The following is a 15,639-nucleotide window of genomic DNA, read 5'->3' as shown; positions in this document are numbered from 1 at the left end:
GATTACAATAGTATGGGTTTTATTAGCCTTAGCTGCTTCTAAGGACTAGAAGCTTCAGTAGATGGATATGAAGAATGCATTCGTACATGGAGAATTGGATTGAGAAATATACATGGAGCAACCTCAAGGGTTTGAGAATAATGCAAACCTTAGCTATGTATGCAAGCTAAAGAAGGCACTCTATGGATTGAAGTAAGCACCAAGAGCTTGATATGGGAAGAAAGTAGAATTCTTGATTCAAGTGATTATATGAGGACATAAGCAGACTCTAGCTTGTTTGTGAAAGCTCAAAATGGTAAGTTGGCTATAATACTAGTATATGTCAATGATCTTATCATCATAGGAGACGATGAAGATGAGATTCATCAAATCCAAGCCAACCTATCCATACATTTTCAAATGAAAGCCTTGGGAGAGTTAAAGCATTTCATTGTTCTTGAACTAGAAAAAACAAAGGAAGGACTCTTCTTATGCCAATAAAAGTATACTAAGGATCTTTTAAAGAAGTATAGAATGATAGAGTGCAAGCCTATTTCAACTCCAGTAGAAGTACATACAAAGCTATGCTCTACTGAGGGAAATGACTTAGAAGATGTGACTATGTATAGACAATTAGTTGGCAGTCTAATATAACTCACTCTTACGAGGCCAGATATCTCATACATGGTGAGCTTGGTAAGTCAATTTATGCAAAAACTGAAGAAGCCTCACTTAGAAGTTGTGCGAAGAATTCTGCGATATATCTTAGGTATAAATGGCCATGCTATATTGTATAGGAACGACGAAAAATGGGAGGCGGGAGGGCATTGTGATGCCGACTATGCTAGCGATCATGATACAAGGCGTTCAACTATAGGGTATGTGTTCAATCTTGGATCAGGACCTATCTCCTGGTGTAGTAAAAGATAAATAACAATGTCTCTATTAAGTACCAAGGCAGAGTATAGAGCAACAACTACAGTAGCCCAAGAATGTATGTGGTTAATACAATTATTGAAGTATGTATATCAAACCATAGGCTATGGAGTGAAGTTATACTGTGACAACAATTCTTCAATCCAGCTGGCAGAGAATCTAGTATTCCATGCGAGAACAAAACATGTGGAGGTACATTACCACTACATTAGAGAGAAGGTGCTTAAAGGTGACATTGAAATGAGATATATCAAGACCGAAAATCAAGTTGCAGATATATTCACGAAAGGGCTCAATGGTGCAAAACTTGATGACTTTAGAAGACTACTTGGCATGATTAGTAGACATACCTTAAGAGAGAGCAGTCGATGAAGGAGGAATATTGAATAAAATTCACTGCCTCTCTCTCTTCTCAAATAATCCAGAATTCTCTTCCTTAATTATCGAGTACACACTGCCATTCGAAAAAGCTTTCTTGAAGCTTCATAACCGACTTTAAGAAACATGAAGCTTCATCACTGACTTGGCTTAGCTTCTTTACACTGAATGTAGAGAAGCATCTAGAGCTTCTAATCACGGCCCTACATCAACTACAAATATGTGCTGTGTATAAGTGCAGGTGTAAAAGGGAGAATGTGATAGTGTGAAACACTTATGTGTGCGTCTGTATTCAAGTGAGTGTGTGTGAGTGTTTTAGGTGCAAGTGGTTTGCATGCGAAGGGTTATGAGAAAGTGGATTATAAAATTTCAATTTAGTCTTTCAAAAGAAAATTTTCATTTAAGTCCATCCTTTTTATTCTCCGATTTTCAACACCAATGTTGCAAGTAATGATAACGTTGCAATTGTGTTAGCTACAATATATTTCTTCCTAGGGCTGCTAGTGGTCGAAACAATAAGGATGCCATCTGTTGAGTAACTAGGAGTCTTGAAAAACCTGCCATTAAAAAATTTAAGAAAAGCTGGAAACTTGAGTATAGAAAGGAACAAACTCATTGAGAGTTACTGGTTTTGCACCTTTTAATGCTAGGATCAAAGCCTGTAACATAATAAATAGGGGGAAGGCTCTACACACCGTTGTTGAGTCCTCTAGACCCCATTATTAGTGAAACTACGTAACCACCGTTCCGATATACTCTGCATTATTATCTTTGTTGTAATCTTGTAGATCTTTTGGTTATCTTTCTGTTATAGCTATTTTTAGGATTTAGAAATATTATATAAAGCAATGTAATCTCTGTATTTAAAACATTAATATACAATTCTTCTAAGCCTCAAATACTTTTCTTCTTCTGTTTCTCTTGGTTTTTACATGGTATCAGAGCCATGGCCAATACACCTTCCTTGACTCCTCCTATCCCATCATTACCTACATCTGTCATATCTACTACACCTTCCTTGACTCCTTCTATCCCATCATTACCTACCTCTCTCGTATCTACTACAAATCATTCTTTTTCAGTCAAATTAACCCCCAAGAATTATTTAGCTTGGAAGACACAATTTCGCCCAATTCTAAACTATCAAAATCTTCAAGGAATCATTGATGGTACTGTGCCAGCACCACCATCTACAAAGCCTTCTGCTGCTGATCCTTTAATTATGGAACCCAATCCAGACTATGATATCTGGTTTCGCAAAGACCAAATGTTACTATCTTGGATTTTTGCGTCGCTTACGGAAGAAATTTTCCCGTATGTGATTGGTCTTAACTCTTCTCGAGAGGTTTGGAAAGCATTAGAACAATCCTTTGGTGCTTTATCCCAAAATCGACAACTGCAATTACATATTGAACTTCAATCTCTCAAGAAAGATGATTTAACTGTTTCTCAATTTCTCAACAAAGCCAAAGCCTTGGCTGATGAGCTTCTAACGGAAGCCTCTCTCCCCTGCCGAATTTAATGCTATCATTTATCGCAACATTGGAGCTGATTACCATTCCATTATTACATCTTTAAATATCAGGCCAGAACCTGTCTCCTTTTATGAATTACATGGTCAGTTGGTTGCACATGAAGTTCTTCTTCAAAGTCTCTCATATCCACAAGCAAATATGGTTGTTCGAAACTCCTCTGCTTCTCCTTTCTCTAATACATCAGATGCAACAAATCGGAATCGTAATAATGGTGGTAATCGTAATAATCAATCTGGAGGTAATAGGCCAAGGGGACCTTGTCAAATCTGTAATGGCAGAAACCATACTGCCAATGTTTGTCGTCGGCGTTTTCAACGGAATTATTCTGGACAATCGGGGCAGTTTGTTCAAAGTCAGCCTCGTCCTTATCAGGCTCGACCTTTTAATCCTCAGGCAAATTATGTTGCGGCTCCATCTCTTCTACCGCAGCAACCGCAAACATGGTATCCAGACACTGCTGCTAATTATCATATTACTCCAGATTTGCAATCACTGAGCACATATAGTGATTATAATGGCAATGATAATCTGCAAGTAGGTAATGGTAATGGTTTACAGATTGCTCATACTGGTAACGCAACTCTTCCTTCTGCATCTGGTTCCTTTCGTTTGTTTAATGTCCTTCATGTTCCTCAAATTATTAAACCTTTACTATCTGTTCAAAAATTTACCAATGATAATTCCTGTTTTTTTGAGTTTTGGCCTACTTTTTTTGCTGTGAAGGACCAACGCACGAGGAAGGTACTGATGCAAGGACCCAGTGAAGATGGAGTGTATGCATTAAGATTTTCAAAACAAGCCATGACTGCTACAGTACCCACCATGGATGATTGGCATGTCCGTTTAGGTCATCCGAATCATGACAAGTTATCTACTTTAGTTAAATCAAATTTACTTTCTAGTTCTTCAAGTAATTTAAAGCCTTGTTCTAGTTGTTTGTTAGGGAAACTTTCTCGTATTCCTTTGGTTTCTGTGGAACATAAAAGTTCTTCTCCATTTCAAATAATACATTCGGATGTTTGGGGTCCTGCCCCTGTTAAATCCTTTCATGGTCATTCTTATTTTGTTCTATTTGTTGATGATTATACACGTTTCACATGGGTTTATTTCTTGAAAAATAAGAGTGATGTTTATAATACCTTTCTTCAATTTGAGCAAATGGTTATTCGTCAATTTAATACCAAAATTCGTGCTTTTCATTCTGATTGGGGTGGTGAGTATCAAAAATTGAATAAATACTTCACCTCTAATGGTATTATTCATCGCATTGCTTGTCCTTATACCCATGAGCAAAACGGTATTGCGAGCGGAAAATTCGGCATTTGGTTGATACTACTCTTACTCTTTTGGCTCATGCCAACTTGCCCAAACGTTTTTGGAATTTTGCTTTAGAGCAAAGTGCTATGTTAATCAATGTTCTTCCTAGCCATGTCATTCAACAAAAATCACCATATCAAATGTTACATCTTCAGAATCCAAAATATTCAGTTTTTAAACCTTTTGGTTGTGCTATATTTCCTTTGTTGCGTCCCTATAATAAAAATAAATTTTCTTTTCGTTCTGTTCAATGTGTCAATCTAGGCTTAAGTCCTAATCATTGTGCTTTTCGTTGTCTTGATGTTAAAAATAATAGAGTCTATTTAGCTAGGCATGTCAAACTTCATGAGACTATTTTTCCATATGCCGATTTATCTTCTTCCATTCCTGTTCCACGTCCTATTCAAGAACCATGGCTTAATATTACTAGTGCTGCACTTCCTTCACAAGTCTTGGCATCAGTATCCTCTTCAGGTAATGTTTCTTCACCTTTATCTTCCCCTTCACAAATCATAACTCCAACCTCTCACCCACATGCACCCACCTTGCCATCATCTCCAATTCTTACCCGGACTCCTCAAGCCCAATTACCAGTTGACACTTCACCCACTAATGTCGGCCTAAGTCTTATACCTCTTGTTACTACTGAACCCGTCACACCACCAGTAACTCAGCCAATTAGAACACATCCTATGCTCCTACGACCCAACCCAAAACCAAAGAAATTTGCCTATGTCATCAACACAAAACCAAACTATTTAGTGACTGAACCTAACACAGTTAAACAAGCTATACCATATGCAGAATGGAGGGTAGCGATGCAGGATGAGCTTTCTGCTCTTACTCAAAATCAGACTTGGTCTTTGGTTCCCCGTCCATTGAACATTATTGTTATTGGCTATAGGTGGATTTTTGAATTAACGGCATCTTGATGGAACCATTGATCGTTACAAGGCTCGTTTGGTAGCCAAAGGGTATTCCAGATGTGGTATTGATTACCAAGAAACTTTTTCTCCGGTAATTAAATTTACAACGATCCGAAACGATACTTTCTCTTCTTTGTTTCTTCACATTGGTCCATTAAACAGATTGACATATCCAATGCTTTTCTTCATGGCTTTCTTCATGACGAGGTATATATGGAGCAGCCCACAGGTTTTACAAATTCGTCGTTTCCTGATCATGTTTGTAAGCTTCAACGGTCTTTATATGGGTTAAAGCAGGCCCCTCGTCAATGGTTTATGCGGTTAACTACCTTTCTTCTCTCATTGGGGTTCAAGCAATCCAAAGCTGATAATTCTCTTTTTTATTTATGTCGTGGTTCCTTGAAGTTTTTTATTTTGATTTATGTGGACGACATAATTCTAACTTGTTCCAATTCCAATGAGTTACAGAATGTACTTCAACAATTGGGTTCTGTGTTTCCTGTGAAGGACTTGGGTGACTTGCATTATTTTTTGGGCATTCAAGTCAGCCGGATTAATGATGGTTTACTGTTATCTCAAGAGAAATATCTTGAAGGCATTCTTAGTGATCATAATATGGCTGCTGCAAAACCATTTTCTACTCCTATGCCGACAACTCCGAATCTTAGTAAGTTGATGGGTGAAAAAATGTCTGATGCCACATGTTATCGACAGGTCCTCGGTGCTTTACAGTATATGACTTTGACGAGACCTGATATTGCTTTCTCCGTCAACAAATTGGCACAATTCATGCACTCTCCCACAGTCTTACATTGGCAGGCTGTTAAGAGATTGCTTCGATACTTGCGGGGAACAAGTAAATATGGGTTATTTATAACACCTAGTGCTGATTTTCACTTCCATTGTTTTTCGGATAGTGATTGGGGAGGCTGTCCGGATGATCGTCGTTCCACTGGTGGCTATTTGATTTATTTTGGCAAAAATTTAGTTTCCTGGTCCTCTAAAAAGCAACCAACTGTTGCCCGATCGTCAACTGAAAGTGAATATAAAGCTTTAGCTAATGCTGCAGCTGAGGCTTTATGGCTACGTTCTCTGTTATGTGAAATTGGTTATGGCCATAAGTTATCAATTTCATTATGGTGTGATAATATTGGGGCAGTCTACTTGTCGTCTAATCCTGTTCTTCATTCCAGAACAAAACATGTGGCCCTTGACTATCATTTTGTTAGAGAACAAGTTCAAAATGGCACAATTACTATTCGCTTTATAAGCTCTGCTGATCAGATAGCAGATATTCTTACAAAGCCATTGGCAAAGGGACCATTTCTTTTTCTTCGTGACAAGCTTCGGCTCCGAACTCTTCCACCATCAGCTTGAGGGAGGGTATTAGTGAAACTACGTAACCACCGTTCCGATATACTCTGCATTATTATCTTTGTTGTAATCTTGTAGATCTTTTGGTTATCTTTCTGTTATAGCTATTTTTAGGATTTAGAAATATTATATAAAGCAATGTAATCTCTGTATTTAAAACATTAATATACAATTCTTCTAAGCCTCAAATACTTTTCTTCTTCTGTTTCTCTTGGTTTTTACACCCATGATTCTAGTTTCAATTATGCACTTGCTAACCCAATAGCTAGCAACCCATTTGTACAGTTTGTTCGCTCTACTGAATCTAACATTGAGAGGGTACTAATTCCTTCACTTTCTTGAATACTGTTGTTGAAATTTTATGGGTAATTAATTCTTTACGTTTCTTCTATTCTTCTTTTAATGGAATTTATTTGCCAAAAATTTTGCTGATCTCTTCCTTTGATCCTCTCATATTGTTGGAGATGGAAAGTTTCTGTTTTGAGTTTTTTGGGCTCAAATGTTATTATAGGCATCTACCATTCGAATCATTAGAGTTGGAAGAACAAACCAGGAATGTTGGTTTCCATCCATTTGAAGCATAGAGAACTGATGCTAATCATTGAAAAGGAGTACTTCAGAGCCTAAATCACGTTGATTTCCATCCATTTGAAGCATAGACAACTAATGCTGATCATTGAAAAGAAGTACTTCAGAGTCTGAATCACGTCCGAGAAGTGTAACACCTAATCGACTTCCTGCAATTGTAACTTAATTTTCTTTTTTCTAATGATGTTGATGCTATCTTTCAACCTTTTTAGAAACAATTCTGCAAGTGAGAGAAAAGAAAGGTCAAGGCCTTGGCCATATTGAAACCAAAGGGAAGTAAGAGAAATGAAGAGGGAAAGCGGTAAGGGGAATAGGAATCGAAGTTTCATTTTTGTTTCATTAATTCAATTCTACTAAAGGTGCAATAACTAATAAGCAAGAATAAGTTTGGTGCAATCAATTGATGTAAAATTATTAGAAGAAGAGGGGGCTAAAATGACAAATAGAAAAAATCTAATATAGTGCCACTTGGCACTTTTTGGTGAAATTATTTTAGAGACCAACTTTGTATAGATTATTATAGGAATAATGTCCAATTTGCCCAATTTAACTCATTTGTTATTTTTGAGCTAAATTAGCCTTAAAGTTTTTATTAAAGCTCAAAATAATCCAACCATATGCAAGTGAGATACACGCACCATATAAACAAATATTTAATATTTTTATTTTTAATAATAAATATTATTTTTAAAATAATTAATTACAATTAAAAATAAAAAAAAAATGCTATTTTCATACTTTCGCATAATTATGTTATTTATAAAATTAAAATTGAAAATGAAAACCAAATTTGTTATATCTATAAATAATTAAAATTAAAAAGCATAAAAATAATATATATATATATATATATATATATATATATATATATATATATATATATTCATATACCTAATTAAAATTAGAATATTGAAAATAATTGTAGTTATAATTAATTAGAATTATAAATATAAAAAACACTATTTTTATATTTTATATAATTATTTAAAATATAAATTCAAATTGAAATTCGTTATAAATTAAAAATAGAGGTTAAAATAATAATAAAAAAAAGAACTCACGCGCCTCCAAAGGTGTGAATTTCATGCATATCAATTTTGGATCAATTTGAAATTAGATGAAAATTTTAGAGGCTGATTTGGCTAAAAATAAAAAAGGGTTAAATTGAACATTTTCAATAAATACAAAGAGCAAATTGGACAATATTCTGATTATTATATAGATAGATTGATAAAATAGAAGCCTAAATTTTATATGATGAGATGTGGACAGAGACAGATGCAAAACAATTAATTTTAAACCAAATAAGATTAAAAATGTTGTCATGATCTTGAAAATGAATTCGGGCTAAATGACTATATATTGACCGGAAATTGTATGATGAGGAAAAAAAAAAAAGTCTTGCCTGTCACGACCCAACCTATGGGTCGGACCGGCATTAGGACCTGGGCCAGCCTAAAGCCTCCGAGACCCGTAGTAAGCCTAACTATTCTTAACCCAACTCTATGGCGCATTTGGGCCCAATTTCAAGAATTCAACCGGACAGAGTCCGGCCATAAAATGGACCTTTCAACGGGGAGTTTTTGACTCGCCGGACCTGTAAACACAATATACAATCAATTGGGGAGCTCAGCTCACCCTCCACATACTCATATGTCATAAAAATAAATGGAAGCTCAGCTCCCTCCTCCAATCCAATATACACGCATATAATAATAAGTTTACAGGTCCAACATGGTAATTATATTACAGGCCCAAATCAAATGAATATTTCTAACACATGCGAAAATTCTAGGAGTTATCAGAATTACACAAACTTAAATAAACAACCTGCGAAGGAGAAAAGCAGGTTAATCACAACAATAATCCTCCTGTAGCCTGAAAAATAATGAACAGGAGTGAGTGTTTGACTCAGAGAGTAAAATATCAATTTTAACCATAATCTCGATAACTATCTAAAGCTAATGCACCCTGTAGAGTGAAATGCAACATCGATAATATTTTCACATCATAACAGCAAAAGGTAATTTAGAGCACTCACATACTCGATAATATCAAACAATTTATATATGGGAGCTGATCCCCTATACAGCTCTCTTAATCCAACCTGTGCCAGCGAAGAACTCAGCTCGGACTTCCACTTAATAAACCAAATCGGGGTCCCAGCGAAGAACTCAAGCCTTGTCTACCCCGAAGGACCAGGTCCCAGCAAAGATCTCAAGCCGTGTCTACCCGTCCTGTCCACAGCCAACATCACACCACACGCACGCCAACTCACGCACACTGCTCCAAATTACCACAACAACATCTATGGCACTTTAACAATTATGAATGCAACATAAAATATGCCTAGTGTTTAACTACATAGATACATATTTATAAGTGATGCATGAACATGCTTGAACATATAATAATATCGAAATTACAATTAAAATTAATATTTTACTCACAGACTTAACAGCAGTCACTGTGGCGGCTGAGTAGAGAAAGAAGGCTACCTGATAATTTTATTACAATCATTTAATAAATTTGACTAAATACAAACTAAGAAAAAGACCAAAGATGTCCTAAGTCGTGCTGAAAATCCGGCAGAGTTTCATCTATACCTAGGACCTACTCAACCTGTAAAAGGGCTTAAAACACACTTCTATATCTACAAACCATATATCTACAACTCAATCATATCACACAGCCCCTCCTGGGCCCATTCAAACAGTCATCAATTACACGATGTAAAATTACAGTTTAGCCCTTATAATTGACCCTTTTTGCAAAAACTACCCAAATAAACTCTAAAAATTCTAAAACTTTGCCTCGCGGTCCTTAGCAATATTACTAAGCTAATGCAAAAAGAATCATAATTTTCTAAGCTACCACGAATATTTTATGGATTTTTAATCCCATTCAAGCACTAGAAAATTACGAAAAAGCAAGGTTCGGGTTTACCTATGCCGATTCCAATCTCGGGAACGCACTCGGGATGTCTGAAAATGGTGGGATAGCCAAAATCTCGGCCCAATTCAGAGACTTTTTCGGTGGCCTGCTTGTCTGACCGGAAATTCACAGACTCGGGCAACTGTCGAATTTCTGCGAATTAAAGGTACCTACATGAAGCCCACAACACGAGGGTTAGTATATAATTTTTACGAAATTTTCTAAGCTCATTTAATGCTCTAAAAAATACTACGAATTTTCGTGGGACCCACCGAAAAATGGTGTCGAAAAATTTTGAAATTTATATTCCCACGAAGTTCTCGATGAGTGGAGTGGTCTGGTACTCTCGGTTTTCTCGTGGGGTTCACGGTTTACGAGAAATCTAGCCCAAAAATCGAAATGGGCTAAAACTTCCCTGACAAAAATTGGACAAACCGCTCGATGGATTTTAGTGTTCTTGGTGTCTATGGAAAGCTCTCGAGGTGTAGATGGTGTTTGACACAAGACCTAGCCCAATCGGTGGCCGGATCAGCCGAATTTCAGTAGGAAAGCCGAAACGGTGCGCGCGCGTAAAGGGAGCTTCGCGCGTCGTTTCCAGCCGCTTGGAAGGCCGGCCGGCGGTGGTGAGGCGCTAGGGCGGTGCGTCGGCGAGGTGGGGGAGGCTGGGTGGCGGCGGCGCGGCCTGGGGGTGAGGGAGGAGAGAGAAAACGGGAAGGGAAGGAGGAGAGGTTGGGCGCGCTAGGGAGAAGAAAGAAGAAAAAGAAAAGGGCTGGTCCGATTCGACTGGTCCGATCCGATCTGGTTCGATTCGGTCGGTTGAATTCGAAATACAAAATTTTGAATTTTTACTCCGCCTTGGGATCGAAAACGAGGCCCAAAAATTCCAGAAAAATTCTAAAAAACCCAGAAAATTTCGTAGACTTCAAATATATTTTTAGTTTTGCCACGTGGTCTTTAAATTAATTTTAAAAAATCATCAAAGTTTTATAATTTTGGAAAATCGAACCCGATTTCTAAAACCTGAAAAATCTCAAATAATTTCTCAAAATTTAATTAAAATAAAATATCAATATTTATCCGAAAATAATAAATTTAAAAATTTGGGGGGGTGTTACATTGGCTATTTCAATGGTATTTCCTTGTCAATTTCCTAATCGCAGATAAATAATTAGGTTAAAATTAGGGCTTAAAGCTCAATTTCTCCTGTATTTATTGAGAAAGCTAATTAGCTTAGTCTATTTTAAATTTTTTGTTTAAATTAGTTTAAAATTTTCAATTTAAGTTCAATTTAGATCAAAAATCAAGAAATTAAATTTCTTAATTTTTTTCAAGAAATTTAACCCATAATTTTTAATGGGTTTTTGCCTTAAAATTAATGGGTTTTTAGCAACAACGTTGAAAATAGCTGATGTGTAATGTCGTATTTTCATATTAAGAAACGACTTGTCGTTTGATTGAAAGATCAACTGTGTCCAATGTTGAAGGAAAATTCAAGCTACCTGCTTTCATTTCTTTCTCGTCTTCTCTACTCAAATGTGAGTCTGGGCAGTAGGTGGCACCTAAATAGAAACAAGTTGCCATTTAGGGAGTAGCTAAATTAGTCTTCTTACATCTTTAAAATATAAGGGGTGAGAAAGATCTCGATTTTGAGTCCTTAAAGTTTAGTTGAGTTAATTCCATCAACAGTCACTAAACTATTGCAAAATTTTATTGTAGACATAAAAAATCAATTAATTAAAATTAAGTCACTAAAGTTTAATTCTATTTCAACTGGATCTAATTGAATAAATTTCAATATAATATTCAATAAACAACTGTTCTGAAATTATTTAAGGCCCACAAGACTAACATAAAATGATATATAGCTTAGCATGTCTTGACAAAATTAATATAATTTTATTAAGAGTTATGTATTGTCTCTATTTTATGTATGTGTTCTCTATAAAAAAAAATAAAAAAATAAAAAAACCAAGAAATTACAAACGCTATAAGTTAATCTTATGGATGACTTATAAAATGCCCACTATAAATTTTTATTCAGTGATTGGATGTAATGTATTCAATTAGATTTAATTAAAATTAATTATAGCAAATTAATTTTTTATAACCACAATAAAATTATGTAATAAGCAGCCTATTCCGCTACCCATATTTGGGTCAGAGTGAGACTCGTAGAGTTATTATTTGGCTTTTGCCAAGTTTGGAGTCCTGGCTATTTGACCAAATAAATCTTGACTTGCAGAAGCATTCCAATGCAAATATTTGGCCAATAATGTTTTAGAATTGGAACCACATAGCAAAAAGCCCTCACTAATTAAGTCAAGTGGTTTGAACACTTGCACAGCTTAAGAATTCCTTGTCAGGATACATTACTGTCAAATTAACATAATCCAAAACCCAATTCCACTCTTTAATCACTTGGAATTTGTCAGGCTATAAAAGGCGATGAGTTATTTTTGGCTACAAACACAAGCTCAGAATTATAAACACAGTCATAAGCAACAATTAGCAGATATAATTCCTTAACTTTCATTTGATTTTTCATATCATTTTTTTATCAATCATGAGAATGGTATATTGCTTTATAGTGGGTTCAACCTTGGCTTTTCTGCTGGCGTTTGCTTTTTGTTATAGTTCAAGAGTGAAGAGAAATACAGGAGCTTCCATACATAATCAAGGAGGAAAAACACTGAACAGCTCAGGAATTGCTGGAGCTATCGATATTACCATAGTTGGAGCTAGAGTTGCTGGTTCTGCTCTTGCGTACACCCTTGCCAAGGTTCGTCTTTGAATTCTGTCTCACTTGCTAGGCTCTTATGAATTGATCAAAAATGGAAAAACAGAAAAATCTGAGATGAGAGACTTGTTCTCAAATTTATTTTGCAGGATGGACGCCAAGTGCATAAAATTGAAAGAGATTTAACTAAACCTGGCAGAATTGTTGGTGAACTTCTACAACCAGGAGGATGTCTAAAATTGATTGAATTTGAACTAGAAGGTTAGCAAAAAATATTCCTAGAAAGATTTCCAAGTAATTTCTTTGTTCCAATTTTAGGTTTTAATTCATTTATCAGAAAGTTGATTTTGTTACTGTAGATTGTGTTAATAAGGCTGATGCTCAGCAAGTTTTCGGATATGTTCTTAACAAGGATGGGGAGAGTACTAAGCTATCTTACCTTTGGAAAAATTCCACTCAGATGTGCAGGGAGAAGTTTTCACAATGATCGTTTCATACAAAGGATGCGTGAAAAGGCTGCATCTCTTTCCAAGTATTTTTCATTTCCACTTAAATCTCTTCTTTTCTTAATCCTCATTTCCTTTATCAGGTTTTAGTATTTTGAAGAAGACCACTTATTTGGGTTCTTTTTTTCAAATGCAAATCCTCTGTGGTGTTAGATTGGAACAAGGAACAATAACCTCACTCATTGAAGAAAAAGGGACTACCAAGGGTGCACTACAAAACTAAGACAGGCCAAGAGCTGAAAGCACATGATTCCCTCACAATAGTTTGTGATGGTTGCTTCTCAAATCTGCATTGAACACTTTGTAAACCTATGGTAAGTATATATATCTTTCCACAGAAACGATTCGTTTCATTTGGTTATTGAAGTAAGGATTTTCTTGGGTATAATTGGGTTAAAAAAATAGTAGAGTTTTGAGATTGTAATAATGATTTATTATTGATGATAGTGGAAGATAGCATGCCATGGATGCAGCTTTATGTTGAAAGGATGAACCATATAAATATTATTATTTTGTGTATTTACTTTATTTCTTTGCAATTTACATGCTTCTGTGGTATATAACAATTGGTATTAGAGCATGGGGATGATCTCGGTGAGTTTGGTTGAAGTTGGAGCTACTGCAATATGCAGAAAGTCACACATGCAACAATGATGATGGTAGAGAGTTAAATTAAGGTAGAGCTCTTGATGCAAAACTAAGAAAATTGATGACTCAAAGATTTTTTTGAAGAAAGAAGCAAGTTACACCCAAGATGAAGATTAAAAAATGGAGATTTGATAATTTGATGACACCCAAGAATTTGAGATATGCAATGGTTAATGAATTTTGTGTCAAAGTGGAGATTATTAGATTTATGACCCAAAATTCTAATTGATTTGGATGACCTTTTTCTAATTTGAGTGAAAGAAATATCTTCAATAGGATGAAGGTATATTTCTGATATATAGTAGAACTCTTATTTTACTATTATTCCTAAATTGAGTAGAATTTCTAATTAGATTATGACTAATCAGGGACTAACACTATTAATAGAAGTATTGTGGAGAGATTAATTTGACTTTGCCCATGGAGAGTGGTTTTGCCCATCGAGAGTGGCTTTTAGCCCATAGACTGGGGCTATTGCCCATTGTAGAGAGGGGCTTTACTCATTGATGAGGATTTGGCTCTGCCCATTATTGAGGGGCTCTTGACCATTGCAGTCCTATGAAGGAAAAAAGACTTTGGCCTAAGGTAGAAAAAGGGCATAATCCAAGAGGAAAATATTATAATCCATGTTGTTGAAGATGTCTTTTGTGGTAATACAGTTAAAGTAATAAATATATTGGGTTATATCTAGAAGAGACTAAGAGGGATTAACTAATATATTTACAATAAGCAATTTGATGTAAGGGTTTTCTTGGGTGTAATTGAGTTAAAGGGTAATATAGTTTTGAGCTTGTAATGATGATTTATTATTGATGATAGTAAAAGATGGCATGTCTGTGAATGTAACCCTATGTTGAGAGGGTGAACTACATAAATATTATTGTTTTGTGTATTTGCTTTATTTTTTTGTAGTTTATACGCTTTTGTAGTGCATAACAGTTATCAAAGTGTTTAGCCTTCTAATGTAGATGTTTTAAACTTGGAATCATTGTTACTTGTAAGTTGACGTCCCATCTTACTTTATTGGCTTGATTCTTGAGAATTGTAAGCTTCCATATCCAAATCATGGACATGTTATTCTTGGAGATCCTTCTCTTATATTATCCCACTCGATTAACAATAATGAACTTTGTTGTTTGGTTGATCTTCCTGGATAAAAAGTACCTTCCATTGCTAATGGTAAAGTGTCAAAACATTTGAAAACTATTGTGGGTCCTCAGGTATCCATAATTTGCTTTGGATGATTTGAGAATTTAACTCTGATTTGAGAGTATTATGCTCTGTCTACTCCTTGTACTAATCAATAAACTTGTTTGCTTTTCAAATTCCCTCTAAACTGCGTGCAGCTTTTATATGTGAAGTTAACGAAGGAAGCATAAGAACAATGACAAATAGAAGCATGCTTGCCTCTCCCTATGCTACCCTAGATGCACTTTTATTAGGGGATGAATTCAATGTAAGGCCCAGCCAAGTAGCGCAACCTATGAAACCAATTTAGAGGGCCCATAAAAACATAACTCTAAAATTTGTATTTATACATATGTGTGTGCCAAAAAAAAAAAAAAAAAAAAGAGAACAGAACAGGGCAGTCAAGTAGCATAATAGGGGAGGAGAAATTCACACACTCCATAGCCAAATTTCACTTTGATCTCTCCATCTTCAACCCAAACTTCTTCCTCATCCTTTCTTTTACATCCAAATCACTCAATTACACCCATAAATCTATAAAAACCATAGCTAAAACTCATTTCTTCCCACAATAGCACAAATTAAGTTTTAAT

Source organism: Hevea brasiliensis, chromosome 14 (assembly GCF_030052815.1).
Source record: "Hevea brasiliensis isolate MT/VB/25A 57/8 chromosome 14, ASM3005281v1, whole genome shotgun sequence".
Lineage (NCBI taxonomy): Eukaryota > Viridiplantae > Streptophyta > Magnoliopsida > Malpighiales > Euphorbiaceae > Hevea > Hevea brasiliensis.
Note: the sequence above shows the minus strand (reverse complement) of the source record.